The sequence below is a fragment of the Camelus ferus genome, chromosome 11, assembly GCF_009834535.1.
Source record: "Camelus ferus isolate YT-003-E chromosome 11, BCGSAC_Cfer_1.0, whole genome shotgun sequence".
Taxonomy (NCBI): domain Eukaryota; kingdom Metazoa; phylum Chordata; class Mammalia; order Artiodactyla; family Camelidae; genus Camelus; species Camelus ferus.
In genome coordinates, this window is record NC_045706.1 from 47,494,314 (window position 1) to 47,509,427 (window position 15,114).

The following is a 15,114-nucleotide window of genomic DNA, read 5'->3' on the forward strand; positions in this document are numbered from 1 at the left end:
AAAAAAAAAATCCAAGAATCTGACATTGTGTAGTTAACTTGAATAGACTGGACATAGGGTTGGGATTAGAGGCCCAGAATGGTAGTTCCCCTTTGAACTCTAAATGGAGATCACACATTTAAAGCACTTGAAAAAATAATCTATATCAAGAATTAAGCCAGAAAATAGTAGAAGCAATTCAAGAGCAAGAAAATATTTGGGTAACAGAACGTCAGCCAGTGAGGAATATATGGCAGACATCCAACATGGGAGTTAAAAGCAGGCATTTAGATAATAAATGACATTATTTTGATATGTTTGCAATTTTTAACATGAGAGTCAAAAATAGTGAAAAACTAAGGCTCTATAACTTCATGAGCTAAGGTTAATGAAATATATGAAGAAAATGATAAGGGTTCTTATTTATAAAATAGGCATTGCTAAAAAGCCTCTTAAAATGCAAAATAATCTTATGAAGCATAAGAAGAGTGTGGGACGTAATCTGAGAGCATTACTTGGGACTAGTGTTATTTGGTTCCTTACTGTTTCACCCAGTGAAAAACAATTCTCTTAAAGCACCATTATCTCAATGTCAACCGCTAGAGTAGAGAGCCGCATTATGACAGCTCACACAGGGACAGAAAGCTCAGAGATAACAACCGATACTCAGTGAGGGCAGAGCTCTAAAAATCTGACTTTACTCTCACAAACCCCCCAAGAATCAGTGTGCCTTGCTCTCTTGCAATCTTTCACCATTTCCTGCTGATACATTTTGGGAAAAGGTGAAATCAAAGATGTTTAAAAACAACCACTTGGCATAAGAAAAGTCACAAGCTTATGTGGTACAAACACTGTGGTTCTCATCCAATTTCCTGCCATGTTTACTAAGAGGCCCAGAGTAATTTCCACTCAAGAATGCTGAACAATTAAAAACAAGAAAATAAAAATAATATATATCCAGAAATAATATAATAAAATGAGGAATGAGGAAAATACAAATATCATAATCAGAATATAATAATAATTGCTACAGATGAATGCTAAAGTTAGAGGGCAAACATTACGAGAAAACAGGATAAGTGCATGGCCTCAAAATACACCTCACCAAATATTTATTACATAGCCTGATGCAAATCAGGCTTCAGCCTCCAAGAGGTATACTTTTACTCCCATTCCCTTGAGTGTGTGCGCTGGATTTGGTAACTCCTAATGAATAGAGCATGGAGAGGGAAAAGTAGTAAGTTTATTGTGGAAAAACATGATGGAAAACTATCCAAGTGACTGAGGTTAACATCACCAGTTATAAGTCATGTTGATAACAAAGACCTCCTAAATTAGGTGGTAATAAGCATACTTCATCTATATGGTATTCTTCCCCAGAATCCATAGCGCCAATCTAATCATAAGTAATTTATACAAACCCAAATTGAGGATCATTTTACAAAATACCTGACCAGCGCTTTTTGAAACTAATAAAGTAAGGTGTATATTTTAAAAGAAGATAGAAGCAGAAGGAACACTTTGTAGCTCATTCTATGAGGTCAGCATTACCCCATTGCCAAAATCAAGCAAAGCCTTTGCAAGAACCACAAATCAGTATCTCCCGTGAACATATATACAAATATTCTCAACAGAATATCAGCAAATCAAATCCAACAATGTGTAAAAATAATTACACATTGCAACCAGTTGAGATTTATTCCTGGTGTAGAAGACTGTTTCAACATTCAAAAATCAACTAATGTAATCCATCATGTCAATAGACTGAAAGAAAAGAATCATGTGACCATATTAATAGATGCAGAAAAAACATTGGACAAAATCCTATACCCATTCATTATAAAAACTCTCAGCCAACTAAGAATAGAAGGGCTTCCTCAAATTGATAAAGAACATCTAAAAAACCTATAGCTGATATCAAACTTAATGGTGAGAAACTAGATGCTTTCTCATTAAGATAAGGAACACATCAAGGATGCCTGCTCTCACTAGTCTTATTCAACATCATACTGGAAGTCCTGGGTTACAAATAAGACAAGAGAAGGAGATTAAAAAGCATATGGACTGCAAAGGAAAAAACAAAACTATTTTTGTTTACAGATGGTATGTATATTATTGTAGAAAATAACAAAGAATCAAAAAACTCCTGAAAATAAAAAGTGATCACAGCAAAGTTTAGTATAAAAGTCAATTGGTTTCTTCTATACTAGCAATGAACAGTCAGAATTTAAAGTTAAAAACAGAATACCATTTACATTAACATCCCTGAAAAGAAATACTTAAGTATAAATCTACCAATTATGTGCAAGTTCTATATGAGGGAAACTGCTAAACTCTTGATGAAAGAAATGAAAGAATATCCAAATGAGTGGAAAGATAATCTATGTATGAGGATAAGAAGACTCCATATGGGCAAAATGTCAAGTTCTTATCAACTTGATCTACAGATATAACACAACCCCTATCCAAATCCTAGCACATTATTTTGGATAGGGGGCAACTGATTCTACTTAACATGGAAAGGCAAAGGACCCAGAAGATTCAAGACCATATTGAAGGAGAATAAAGTCAGAGGTTGACATCACCTGACTTCAAGACTTACTATCAAGCTACAGTAGCAGCTTTTTGAAATAAAAAGGTTTTTAAAAATTCTAGGCCAGCTGTCACTCATGTACATACATACTAAAATCCTAATAAAATATTAGAAAATGAAAATCCATCATTACATAGGAATGATATATACCATGCCCAAGTTAGAACCATTTCAAGAAGATTGTTACAAGACTATTTTAACATTAGAACATTCATTAATTTTCTAATTTACCACATTAATAGATGAAAAGAGAAATGATATATAACCTTCTCAGCAGATACAGAGCTCAATAGTAATTCATGACACAATCTCTTACCAAACTAAGTGCAAAATGAAATATCTTTAGTTTCATATAGCACATCCACAGAGATCTACAGCACATATCATATTCAAATGTGAAATGTTACAAGCATAATTCTGAAATAAGATAAAAACAGTAAGACTATGTACTGACACTACTTCTCTTTATCATTGCCTGTACATTACTATGAAGAAAAATAAAAGCATAAAAATTAGAAAAGAAATAAACCAACTATAATAAAGTGGAATACCAAAGGTGAAAATAAACAATGCTTTGGAAAAACAAAAAGCATAGGTGTGGAAATTTTACCTGCCAGTTATCAAGGTATTTTAAATTTAGAATAATTAAGATGCAAAGTAAAATAATAGAAATGGGTATGTAGACTACTAGTACAAAACAAAGATCCACGCACAGACTGCACATTTAGGCAAACTTAATATATGGCAGATGTGGCTCTGTACACTGATAAGGCAGGAAAAGCATTTTAATAAAAAGTTCTTGTGCAACTGATTATGGAGTAAACAAACATAAAAATCCTTCTCTCACGATATACAAAAAATTCAAATTTAGTAAAATCTTAAATGAGAAAGGCAAAGCTTGAAATTTTTGAAGGCAAATATAAAAGGGTATTTTTAAGCTCACAGTTAAGAAGATATAAAATGGCAAACCTTAAACTAATCTTCATCAATAACATCATAAAGATAATGAAAAGGCAAATCCAAACTGGGAAAAGATAAAACACATAAAACCAATAAAACAATCCAGCAGGAAAATGGTTCCATGTCAAACAGGTTATTTCATTGAAGAAAAAGGACTTACCGACAAGCATGTTTTAAAAATTGCTTAATTGCATAGGAAACCAGGGAATGCAAATTGGAAGCATATTATCAGACAGTTCACTTTTATAGACAGGCAAAAATTCAAAATCTGAATTTACAGAGAATTGTCAAATACCTGAATTCTGCCTTCACTGCTCATTGGAGCCTAAAACGAAAAAATCTTTTGGAAAACAATTTGATATTTCCTCTTAAATCTGAACAATCATACAACCTATGCCCTAGTCGTTAGTTCTTAAATATGACCCCTAGGAGACTTCTGCACTAGACACACCAGAATTAAAATGTTCATAATAGCTTTACACATAAGAGAAAAAGAGAGCGACAAAGAAATAAAAAAAAGTCCTAATAGTCCATATGCTCCTTTCAGTAGAATAAATACATTCTGACATATTTACATAATGGATTAATGAATACATTAGTGTTTTGAAAAAAAAATGTGAAAAAAAGTAAGTTGCAAAAAAGTAAATAATACTGGTATATCCTCACATATTCCCATATCTAAGTATTATATTTTATGTTACTTTAAGTGTGTACAATAAATACTGGTATATCCTCACATACTCCCATATCTAAGTATTATATTATTATGTTACTTTAAGTGTGTACAATTATAAAAACAGGTAAGAAAATGATCAATATAAAATTTAGGATGGTAGTTAATGCTAAAGAGAGGGAAAAGGTCTTACCATATGGGTTAAGTACATAGGTATTTACTTGAATTACTATTAGTATTATTTAAGTACTACATATGTTATATTTACTCTAGTATGTGAGATACGTTACATACTTTTCAATAGAAAAAACAAGAAAAAATTAAGTTGTTTAAATTTTGTGTGGTTCTCACTTCTCCTCCTTCTGCCTTCCTTGGTCCCTGCCTGTTCTGGCAGCCTGACCCTCACTTCCCACCTGGTATCTAAGCCCTGGTTTAAGATAACTAAAATAGTTTCCTGCTTGTATCCAAGCATCCTGACTGAAACACAACATGGAAATAACATTTCCAATTTAGAACGGCAAATATTATGCTCTTAGGTATTTAAGTTTCATTGGTCTTATCTATTTTATTGCATACACTATCAATTTCCAAATACTTTTGCAGATTTCTATAGAAGAATTTGTACACAACAGTGCTGATAATGGATTCAACATAAGACAGGAAAAAAAGAAAAGCAAGAGGAAGCAAATAGAATCAACCTTGTTTTCCTGAGTATACTACACATCTGGCTAATTATCCTTAATAAACCTTTAATCCTATGATGTGTTCCTCCCACCATCCTACATGGAATCGATGAACGTTAAATTAAAAATTCCCTTAAGCAAAATATAACTCTCACAAAGCATCAATTGAAAGAAAATAAATCTTACATGACTTTAAATTCTGATGGTGCCTTATATTTTTCTACAGCTCTCATAGCTGAAGTCTTTCAGTTCATGAAATAGTCGGTTTAGGTACAGCCTGTTTTACAAATAAGGAACCCAAGGTCCAGGTAGGTTAAAAGATTCCTGTGAGGTTATAGAACAGTCAGTGACGACTCTGACACTGATACCACAGATTCAGACAGACTTGTCTACCGCTTTAAAAGGGACAGTTCATATAAACCACTTGCTACAGTGAGGAACATAATAAATTTTCAATAATAAAGGTGAATTCTCTCTCCTATACCCTCCATTCTGCCTTATTTATCAGTCTCTTGCAGCTGAGTCTTCTGAGCTATAGATCCCAAGTTTCAGTGAAAATGCTGAGTTGATAGTATTCAAAGTCACACGGTGATTCTTCCTATTCTGACCCACCTAATGTATTTTTGCCAATTTGTCACTTGGCAATCATTACAGTGCTCAGATTATCACACGATCCCAAATTCCAAATAAAAATATCTAGAGGGTTAGAAAAACTCCAGATTTTAAGCAATCCATTTATACAGTGTCCAGATACTTAACTGATTTTTTTTTTTTTTTAACCAGCTTCCACCTACTATCACATATAGTGGACAGACCACAACATTGGCTATCAGCCACTCGGATTTTGTTTTGTGTGTGGTTTGACCTTCAGCAAATGATGTAACCTCCCTGAATTTCAGCCTCCTCACCTCCTTATCAAAAACAGAGGTAGTTTAACTAGATATTTAATAAGGTCCCTCCCTATTCTTTTTTTTTTTTTTAACTCCTACAACTTTATAGTATCTTCTGATTGCTGCCAACATAGAAAGGCAAATACCAACTTAAGTTACGCCTTGGTGTTTCTAAGTAATGTACCTCAGACTATAGCACAGAAACGCTTAGTGAATCAGAGGTGGTGCCAGAATTAGAATTTATAGTTGCACCTCATCTATTGTTTTTCTACTGAGCCATACTGCCTCATACAAATGCCATTTAATAATAAAACAAGATTTAAAGGGCAAAATGTCATGATTTCATACCAGCATATACAAGGATAAAATTGAAAGATGCTGCTGTAAAATCATCTCACCTGAAAGACTGTCAAGTATTTACACTGCTGCAAAAAAAAAAAAATGTATACTCATCTACTCTTGCTTCACAGTAATATTTGGTTCAAAGATTATAGTGGAGTTTGAAGAGACTGGTCACCCATATGTTTGAAAACTCTATATACAAAAGTACATTTGATAAGCCCTTATTAATAAAAAGGACAATTGGACTTCTTGAAACTGTACTCAAGGGACTTTGCACTGAAGGGATATAAGCATTGAGCTTAAAATCCAGGGCTGAAACAAACCGCTAATTAAAGTAAATCTTATCTATTTCAAGACCCCAAATTATAAAATAGTATTTCTAGGAACACTTAACTGAGCATGTAAGTGCTGTTTAAGTAAATACTACTATGATTCCCAGTTTATGCATGAAGAAACAGAGATCTGAGGTTATATAACCAGTATAGGGAATAACAGAAAGCAAGAATAGTTTCTGTTAAACATGATACCTTCTTTGTGCACGTAAAATACCCAATTAGTATTTCACATGTGACTTTTACATGCTTATAAAGGAGCACACATTGAAGTGCTCACTCTTTTATGCTGTAAAATTAAAGTATAACCAAGCAGGACCCAGTGAGGCCTTCCAGGGTCAGACCCCTATCCCACGCCCTCTGCTGTAGCTCCTCTCTGAAATACCCAGATAATAGTATCTCATGTATATTTCCTGAGTTTTTCAGATGCTAAAAAACCACCACCAAATGGAAGAAATTAACTACTTGATGATAGATAGCACCTGGCCCCTAGACCTTCTGGCACCTAGGGTCTGATAATGTTGACCAGCCTGTTATTTCAACATCAACCAGTGAGAGAATTGTGCATGAGCTGATCACGTACCCTGAGACCCCCGTCCCTTACCTGGCCTTTAAGTATGCTTTTGGGGAGTTTGGAGTTTTCTTGGGCATGAGCCACCCCGTCCTCCTTGCTCGGCCCTGCAACACACCTTTCTCTGCTCCAAACTTCGATGTTTCAGTTTGTTTGGCCTTATGGTGCCGCAGGCAGACAAACTTGCCTTTGGTAATGAAAGGAAACAAAAAATAACAAACAAAAAACAAAAAAACTTTTAAAGCTAAAACTGAGACTGACTGGGACCTGGGCCCCGAGCCCCCAGTGCCGAGCCCCGGGCCCCTGGGCTGCAATGCTTGCACCGGACCTGAACAACAGGATTCAAAAAAACTATAAACGACAAAAAATAACTGTGCATGCCCAATTGGGGCGAGTTATGAGCAATAAAATACAAAAAGACCAAAAGCCAAACTGCCGCTTCCGAGGTCTTGGCGCAAAAGCAGGGTACTGCGCATGACCCCTGGGCACAGCACCACCAATGGGGTGGGCTGACCGCCTAAGCCACCCCTGGCCCCGCCCTTGGACCCACCCCTACCCTCACTCCAATTAAGGAACTAACTCACTGGCATCAGGGAGTAAGCAAGGGAACCTGTTGCTTGTTTTCACTCCCTCATGCTGCAGCCCGAGTCCCAATAAAACCTTGCCTGAATTTCTCGTCTATTGATTAAGGAGGCCAAGAACCTGGGTCGGTAACAAAATTAGTTTTCTTTATCAGTACACTGTCTCAAAAATCTCACATATTACTTGTTTAAGAGAAGTTAAACTTTTAAATGGAGGCATACTGGAGCTTAAAAAGTCAGGTTTATTTCACAAATAAACACAAGTAAATTTTTAGTCATGGTTTTACAAATGCTTTTATAGTATACTGTAACTTTGTAATAGGGAAGAACAAATCTGATCTGTTCCTTTCCTCTAACCCTGTGCTCTGTTTCCTGCCCTTAGTCATACTAGTTCTGCATCTTTCCTAAAAGAATATTGCCCATAGCCTGACATATACAGGACAGCACATTCTTAAGGCTCTGACCTTTTAAGGGGCTTACTTTTCCATTCATATAGACATAAAAAGTTGCATAACAGAGAATAACATTTGCCTTGTTGGAGGTTTAGAGGGACACCATGACCTGACCTACCTCGACAGCTGCAAGAACAAAGGATTCTGACACCAAGAAATTTGCAACAACCAACCACACCCCCTCTCCTTTTTAGTATAAAATTAGCCTGAATTCTGACTTGGATAAGACAGTTTTCTAGGATCCTAGTCACCCCATGTTCTCAGTCTGTTGGCTTTCTGAATAAAGTCATTATTCCTTGCTCCAATACCTCGTCTCCCAACATACTGGCCTGTTGTGTGATGAGCAGAATGAGTTTGGACTCAGTAACAACTTTATCTTAAAACATATATGCAGTACCAATCATCTCCAGACTTCCTTTTATTCAGAGAGATAATATTTGGTATCTTAAATCTTGATTTTTTATTTTACCATTAGCTATTTTTTTCTTAAACTGACAAAACCATATTTTAATTTGATTTAGAATGAAAGTAAGTGAAGTCTACTGTTGGTTCCCGTTTGCAAACAGTGACACATTATGCAGTTCATAAAAATTACAGGCACTATAATTTATTGGTTTGGAACCCTGAGTTTCATTTTTAGTTTATTTCCTGAGAATCCATTCTGTGATACTGCCTGAAGCATATCCTTTGCAAATACATAAACGGATAATGTTAGTTTCCTAAATAAGGTTTACTAGCTGAGACTGAACTTCCCTGTCAAATGCAGCAATAAATTCAGGCTGCTTCTCAACTCCATTAAGCAGTTACTGTCAGCTGGGTTAAATGTTCTCAGTGGCGGACATCAGTACCAGAGAAACACCTGGGACAGAGGATGGTTGCTTCACCGAGCAACTTCCTTAACTTGCAGGACTGAGGTTCCATCTGAGCAGGGCTTTCACTGAAGCACATGTCTAAATCATACCTTTGTTTTTACTGTAGGTGGCAGGATTTTTATGTTTTATATCTTGTTGGAACCCCGTATTTTCTTGCAAATGAAAACTTAAGGTACTTTATCCAACAGATTATGTTTTATGAAAATATTCACATGGTTCCAGAGAGAATGGCCAGGCCTTTGATGGTGGTTTGTTATTGTTTATAAACAAATACATGTTATTTGATCTGATCTTACTTCACATGTTTTATTTTTCTTTTTATCCTGCAATTTCAGTCTTTACCTAAATTTTGAAAATTATTCAGTATATTAAGGACAATGATATTGAAACTTTTAAAAAGAGAATTCACTCCTGTTAAAGGTTTGAAAATGGTTATATCTGCATTGACTCAATTATTCCAAATGAGTACTACAAAGACTATTGATCGAGATATAGTTATTTCTCAAATAGAGTATAATTTAGCCATTAATAGTTTAAAAAACAGCAATTTAAAAACACAAAACAAAAATCTACTAAAATGTTTAAGCTTATGAAACTGTGACTCTTAAAATCTTTATTTAGACCTCCAATAGCATAAAATACTACCACTCACATTTTTGTGATAATTACATAGATCTGTGTACAGTTAAAATCATCACTATTTTTTTATTCTGTATTAAACCATTTTCATCATGTCTTTTTAAAAGCAAATTATGTTAGTGAAGATAATTTCTTGGCCAGCCCACGTAAGGCTAATGTATTTATATTTTAACTCCCATAAAAATTTGTGCTTTATTATTTATTTCAAACCTCTAAAACAAAATAATTAGGGTGGGTTGAAATTCATCAAAAAGCTTTTGGCTTCTCCTTAATCTGAAGTCAACATATGCTCTTCCTTAATAACTGTTACTTATTCTACTCATGGGAAATAGCAAATTATCTAAAAGTTAACCCCAAATTGCTTAATTTTCTATTTCAGCCCCTTCACATTTCTTCTACTTGGTCCATACTCTCAATTAACCTAAGGAAAAATCTGTCTCTGTACAAATCACTACACTTGCCAATAGTAAAATAACTCTCATTCACGTCTGCTTAAGCAGAACCACAAAAGACCTACTTTGTACAAATATGCTCATGTAGGCATTTTAAAGAGAATTTTAGCATTTTTTAGGACTAACTTTATGAATATTTCTGGGTAAAAAAAAAATGAGGCCTAGAACTATTCTCTGTTCTCATGTGAAAATCTTCATGACTTCTCCCCAAAAGTTTGCCACACTGTTTGAAATACTTAAGTGCGTCAGCATGGCAATAACACACACACATAAATAACGTGTATTAATAATAATAATAACGTGTACCTTTTTGTTTCTGAAGCTCAAGATTCTGTCATCAGGGCTAGATAACAACCTTATATAGACAGGAAAATTAGAGATCAAAAAAAAAATCTAACATACTCTCAATAGACTATATAGACTTTCTTACAAAGAATAACATTTTCATTTTTTTTCTCTTGCTGACATCAGATTTTAAAGCTTTGATAGTATCTTTCATGAGTTTACCACGTTCTTGTCCAGAAAATATTTACATAGTCAGGGTATCATGTGACCTTCATGATAATTTTGTGATTTAGGTGAAGAAGTATCATAACCACTTAACAGAACAGAAAAAATCTGAGGACTACAGAGGTTGGTTTGCTCAATATCATACACATTGAACCCAGGTCTTCCAATTCTAAATTTAGTTCAGAATCTTACCACCACCCCTCTTTGTATGCTAAAGTATTTTTCTAAATTGCTTTCCTTAGGGCAATAATACATAATAATTTTTCCAGAAAACTGGGTACGTGTGATAGAATGTAAAATTTGGCATGATTTCCTTGGAAATCTGTGCTATAGTAGTCAGTTTCTCAATTGTTCTATTATGTGTTCATCATGGCCTCTCCCACCATGGCCTGATGAAGGCAACACACAAAGTAAACATTTATGCCTGAATTTCCAGCCCATATTCCAGTTGGGCAGTCATATTGGTTTATGTTTAATTTAACTTTTTCTATGGAAATAGCATTGATTCACTTTTACTTAGATCATTGTTCCAAATGCAATGACGTCCCACTTCCTGCCATAATACAGGCAGTGTACCCCAGAATCACTAGCATCAAGTAATTGCATGTCCACCTTATGCAGATCTGTGCACTCTATGCACAGATACACAGAGAAGGATAATGCTCTACAGAACTTACAGAGCGGATGACTAAGTAGGAACTGAAAATCCAAATGCATAAATAGCTACATTAAAATTCTTCCTGGTTAAAAGGATGGCAAACATCAGAGTCTGTTGCTCTTACTGTCATTTTAGGTTTTAAGCGGTTTCCCTTTGTGGTAACTCACACTACCTAAAAGTGGCATGAGTTGAATCATGCCCAGGTGTAAGGCAAAGCTGAACAGCTGAGCTTCTAAAGCCTTTGTGGGTCTCGTTATCTCTGAAGCTCAGAGAAGATAAAAACCAGGCTCAAAATTGGACAGCTAGTAAGGGACAGGTCTGCCTGACTTTTATGTCTAAGATTTGCTCCTGTTTCACAGGGCTTTCGGGAGGGTTAAATGAGAGTTCCCAGCGAACTTAGAATAAACTCATGCTCGTTTCGGCAGCAGCACATATACTAAACTTAGAATGATATGGAGATTAGTATGGCCCCTGCGCAAGGATGACAAGCAAATCCGTGAAGTGTTCTGTATTTTTGAAAATGACACATATGAACTTATTTACAAAACAGAAACAGACTCACAGACATAGAGAACAAACTTTTGGTTGCCAAAGGGGAAAGCAGCGGCGGGAGGAGCAAGGGAGAAATAAACTGGGAGTTCAGGATTTACAGATACTACCTACCATGTAAAATAGATAGACAACAAGGTCCTACTGTATAGCACAGGGAACTATATTCAATACCTTGCAATAGCTTATCATGAAAAAGAATATGGAAAGGAATATATATGTGTATGTATAAATGGATCACTATGCTGTACACCAGAAACAAACACAACATTGTAAACTGACTATACTTCAATAACAAAACAAAACAAGAAACTCCACAACTTTGGGATGTAGCAGTCAGTGTAGGAATTGGAGGATGAAACCATCTGCAGCTCTCAGGTGTTTTGGCTAAAACCAGTCACATGCAGAGCACATAGCAGTGGTCCCAAAAGCCACAAGAATAAGAATACCCGATAGCACAGTGCTTTGTCTCACTTCATACAGTGACAGAGCCTTGGCCTGAAAGCTCTAGCAGCATCGCACTACACATCTGACAGTTTTCAACCTGCAATAGTGACACAGAGCTGTGGATTATGCACACAGTAATGCCAGGAGGTGCAGTATTAGGCTCAAGAAGACTGTAATAAACAGAAGTTTCTATGTGGCCCCTACATGCGTGGAAATCTTGGAATTGGAGAAGTAACAAGGAAAAATCATTCTTTCTCTTTGTTCCCCAATAGTTAGCCTCATGAGGAATTTTGGGATCCTGACTTTTAACCTCTTCTAATCTCTAGACCTTATTTACATGCATAAGAAGAGTTTAAAAAGCCATGTTCTATCTACATTTCAATTTTTGGTAGATGACTTGCTACTTGAGCAAGAGAAACTGAAGCACAGCTGAATGTAGTTTAATGTTGTAATTATGTAAAACTTACAACTAAACAAAGCTGCTACATATCACTATTAAAGGCATGGCTAAGAGCTTTTGTGTATATGATAATTAGCCATAGATAGGCCATTTTAATAATGGTTGTAATTATAATTTTTTCATCTAATTAATTCAAATGGATTTTTCTCTTTCCTTAATTCTCTTGTATGTCTGCTTAACATCCATGATATACTCTCCTGATTCACTCGCTTGCATGATTAGTCTCCTTTTGCTCCCTCCAGCCCCATTCAGTAAAAGGCAAAGGTTCTGAATCCTAAAATTTTTCTACATCTTGCTATGTAGTTAGGCCTGGAGTAACACATGCCTACCTTGCCTGTACCAACTTTTCTCAGACATTTTTGAGCAGCATTTTTAGATGCTTCATGATTCCCATCCCAGTTGAGAAATACGGGTGTGTGTGTCTGTGTGCCTAAGTACGTCAGTGGTGGTGAATATGAAGGCTGTTGCAAGAACTGAAGGGCTAAAACCTCACAGACTCTGAGCCTGTGGACAGCAGATCCTTTCAAAGTTCAACAATTGCTTGGCATGTGCGATAAAAATGATGTTACAGGTGGGAAGAAGTGAGGAAGGAGCTCAGACACGTTACTTCCTGGAAGTCCCAGAGACAGGCCTTTCCCATGATGGATTTTAAAATGAAATCACACAAACGAATATAAGTTTATCATTACCAGATGAAGGAAGTGAAAGAGAGAGTTGGTTGAGGAAAGAGGGAATGTACCTTCCGCCTGTCCGATTTGAAATAACAGAATCTGTCTGTCGGCTGGGCACTGTTATAAAGCACTGCACAGCGTATTCCATTTAATTCTGATGAAGTCTCTGCTGTGGGTCTCATTATCTCCGAAGCACAGAGAAGATAAAAACCAGGCTCAAGGTTGAAAAGCTAGTAAGTGACAGGTCTGTCTGATTTTTAAGTCTTAAGATTTGCTCTTGTTTCATAGGGCTTTGGGAAGGGTTAAATGACAGTTCTCAATTAACTTAGAATAAGCCCCCAACTCTACACCATGGCCTGCCCATCCCACCAAAATCATTTTCTTTTTCCTCAAGTATGCTACAATCACATTGATGTTACTTTCTAAAATTGGAAGATAAAATTCTTTAGCCTCAAGGCCTTGACATGTGTTAGTCTCTGCCTGGAGTGCTCTTGTCTCAGCTAGTCCAATGTCTGGCTCTTTCTTAAGCCTCAGCTCACATGTCATCAATTCTGAGAGGCCTTCTCTGACCAACCTATCTAAAGCCTCTATAACACTTGCTATGAGTAATGATTTATTCAATTGATTACTTATTTATTGTCTCTTTTTAAGGCCTTGGTCCATGAGGGTAGGTACATCTATTATCTCCAGAATCTGCCGTAATATTGATAAAGGCATTAGATCTATATGTGAATGAATAAAAAAAACAAAAAAGCCCCATCAGAGTCTGGCATATATCTGTCATACATATTAATCTCCTTCATCCTCTAAACACTACAAGAAAGCAAAGGTAGTCAGCAAAATAATAAATCATTGAATATTCCCTTGTCTATGATGTGTGATTTTTAGAATTGAGAGGCCCTTGGATTCTTGTCCTTACTTTGGTTCTTGAGTGTGAGACTCATGCAAACACTCTCATCCTCCCTGCCCCAACTTCAGATTTAAAGAGGAACTGAAGCAAAAATAAATACACACATACATACATACACACACAGGGTTGCCAGTCTCTGCAGGGTACTCAGGCACCACCAGGGACCGGAAACATTGCTTGGGGACTTCTGTTTAATCATAGCTGACACGTAATTTCTCCTAGGGGCGTACAGACAACATGAGCAAGTGAAGCTGGCCCAGGGAGGGCACCGAGCACAGGAGTATGTGTGTTTCACATCAAGGGGACACTCCACCCAGCTCCAGCTACTGCTGGGTGATGATGCTGTGGTCGAATAGGGCTCAATGTAGCCGAGTATTCTGTTCTGTTCTTTTTCTTTCTTTTTTTTTTTAAAAGACAGACCAGAAGTTAGATTTTTATGCAGAAATCTTTCTAATTCTAGGTAATAAAAATTAACTTTAAAAATTAAAACTTTTCCAATTTTCAATAACATGTATGGACCTGGAGTGTATTATGCTTAGTTAAATAAGTCAGAAAGAGAAAGCCAAATACTGTATGTTTTCACTTATATGTGGAATCTAAAAAATAAAACTAGTGAATATAACAAAAAAGAAGCAGACTCACAGATAGAGAGAACAAAGCCATGGTTACCAGTGGGAAGAGGGAACAGGAGAGGTACGAGATAGGGGTAGACGATTAAGAGGTACAAACAATTATATATAAAGTAAAAAAGCTACAAGATACATTATATAATATAGAGAAATAGCCAATATTTTATAATAACTATAAATGGAGTATAACCTATAAAAATTTGAATCATTATGTTGTACACTTGAAATTAACATAATACTGTAAATTAATTGTACCTCAAT

At 35.9% G+C, this 15,114-nt stretch overlaps 1 protein-coding gene and 1 non-coding gene across 8 annotated transcripts in view; one reads left to right on the forward strand and one right to left on the reverse strand.

Annotated features, from left to right (window-relative positions):
- Nucleotides 1–15,114, reverse strand: part of CTNNA3 (catenin alpha 3) — a 1,348,033-nt gene that overhangs the window by 296,475 nt on the left and 1,036,444 nt on the right. The gene's annotated exons all lie outside the window — the stretch shown is intronic.
- LOC116667415 lies at nt 11,597–11,703 on the forward strand. Its single transcript, XR_004324296.1, has one exon. It is a non-coding gene; the product is annotated as a U6 spliceosomal RNA (small nuclear RNA).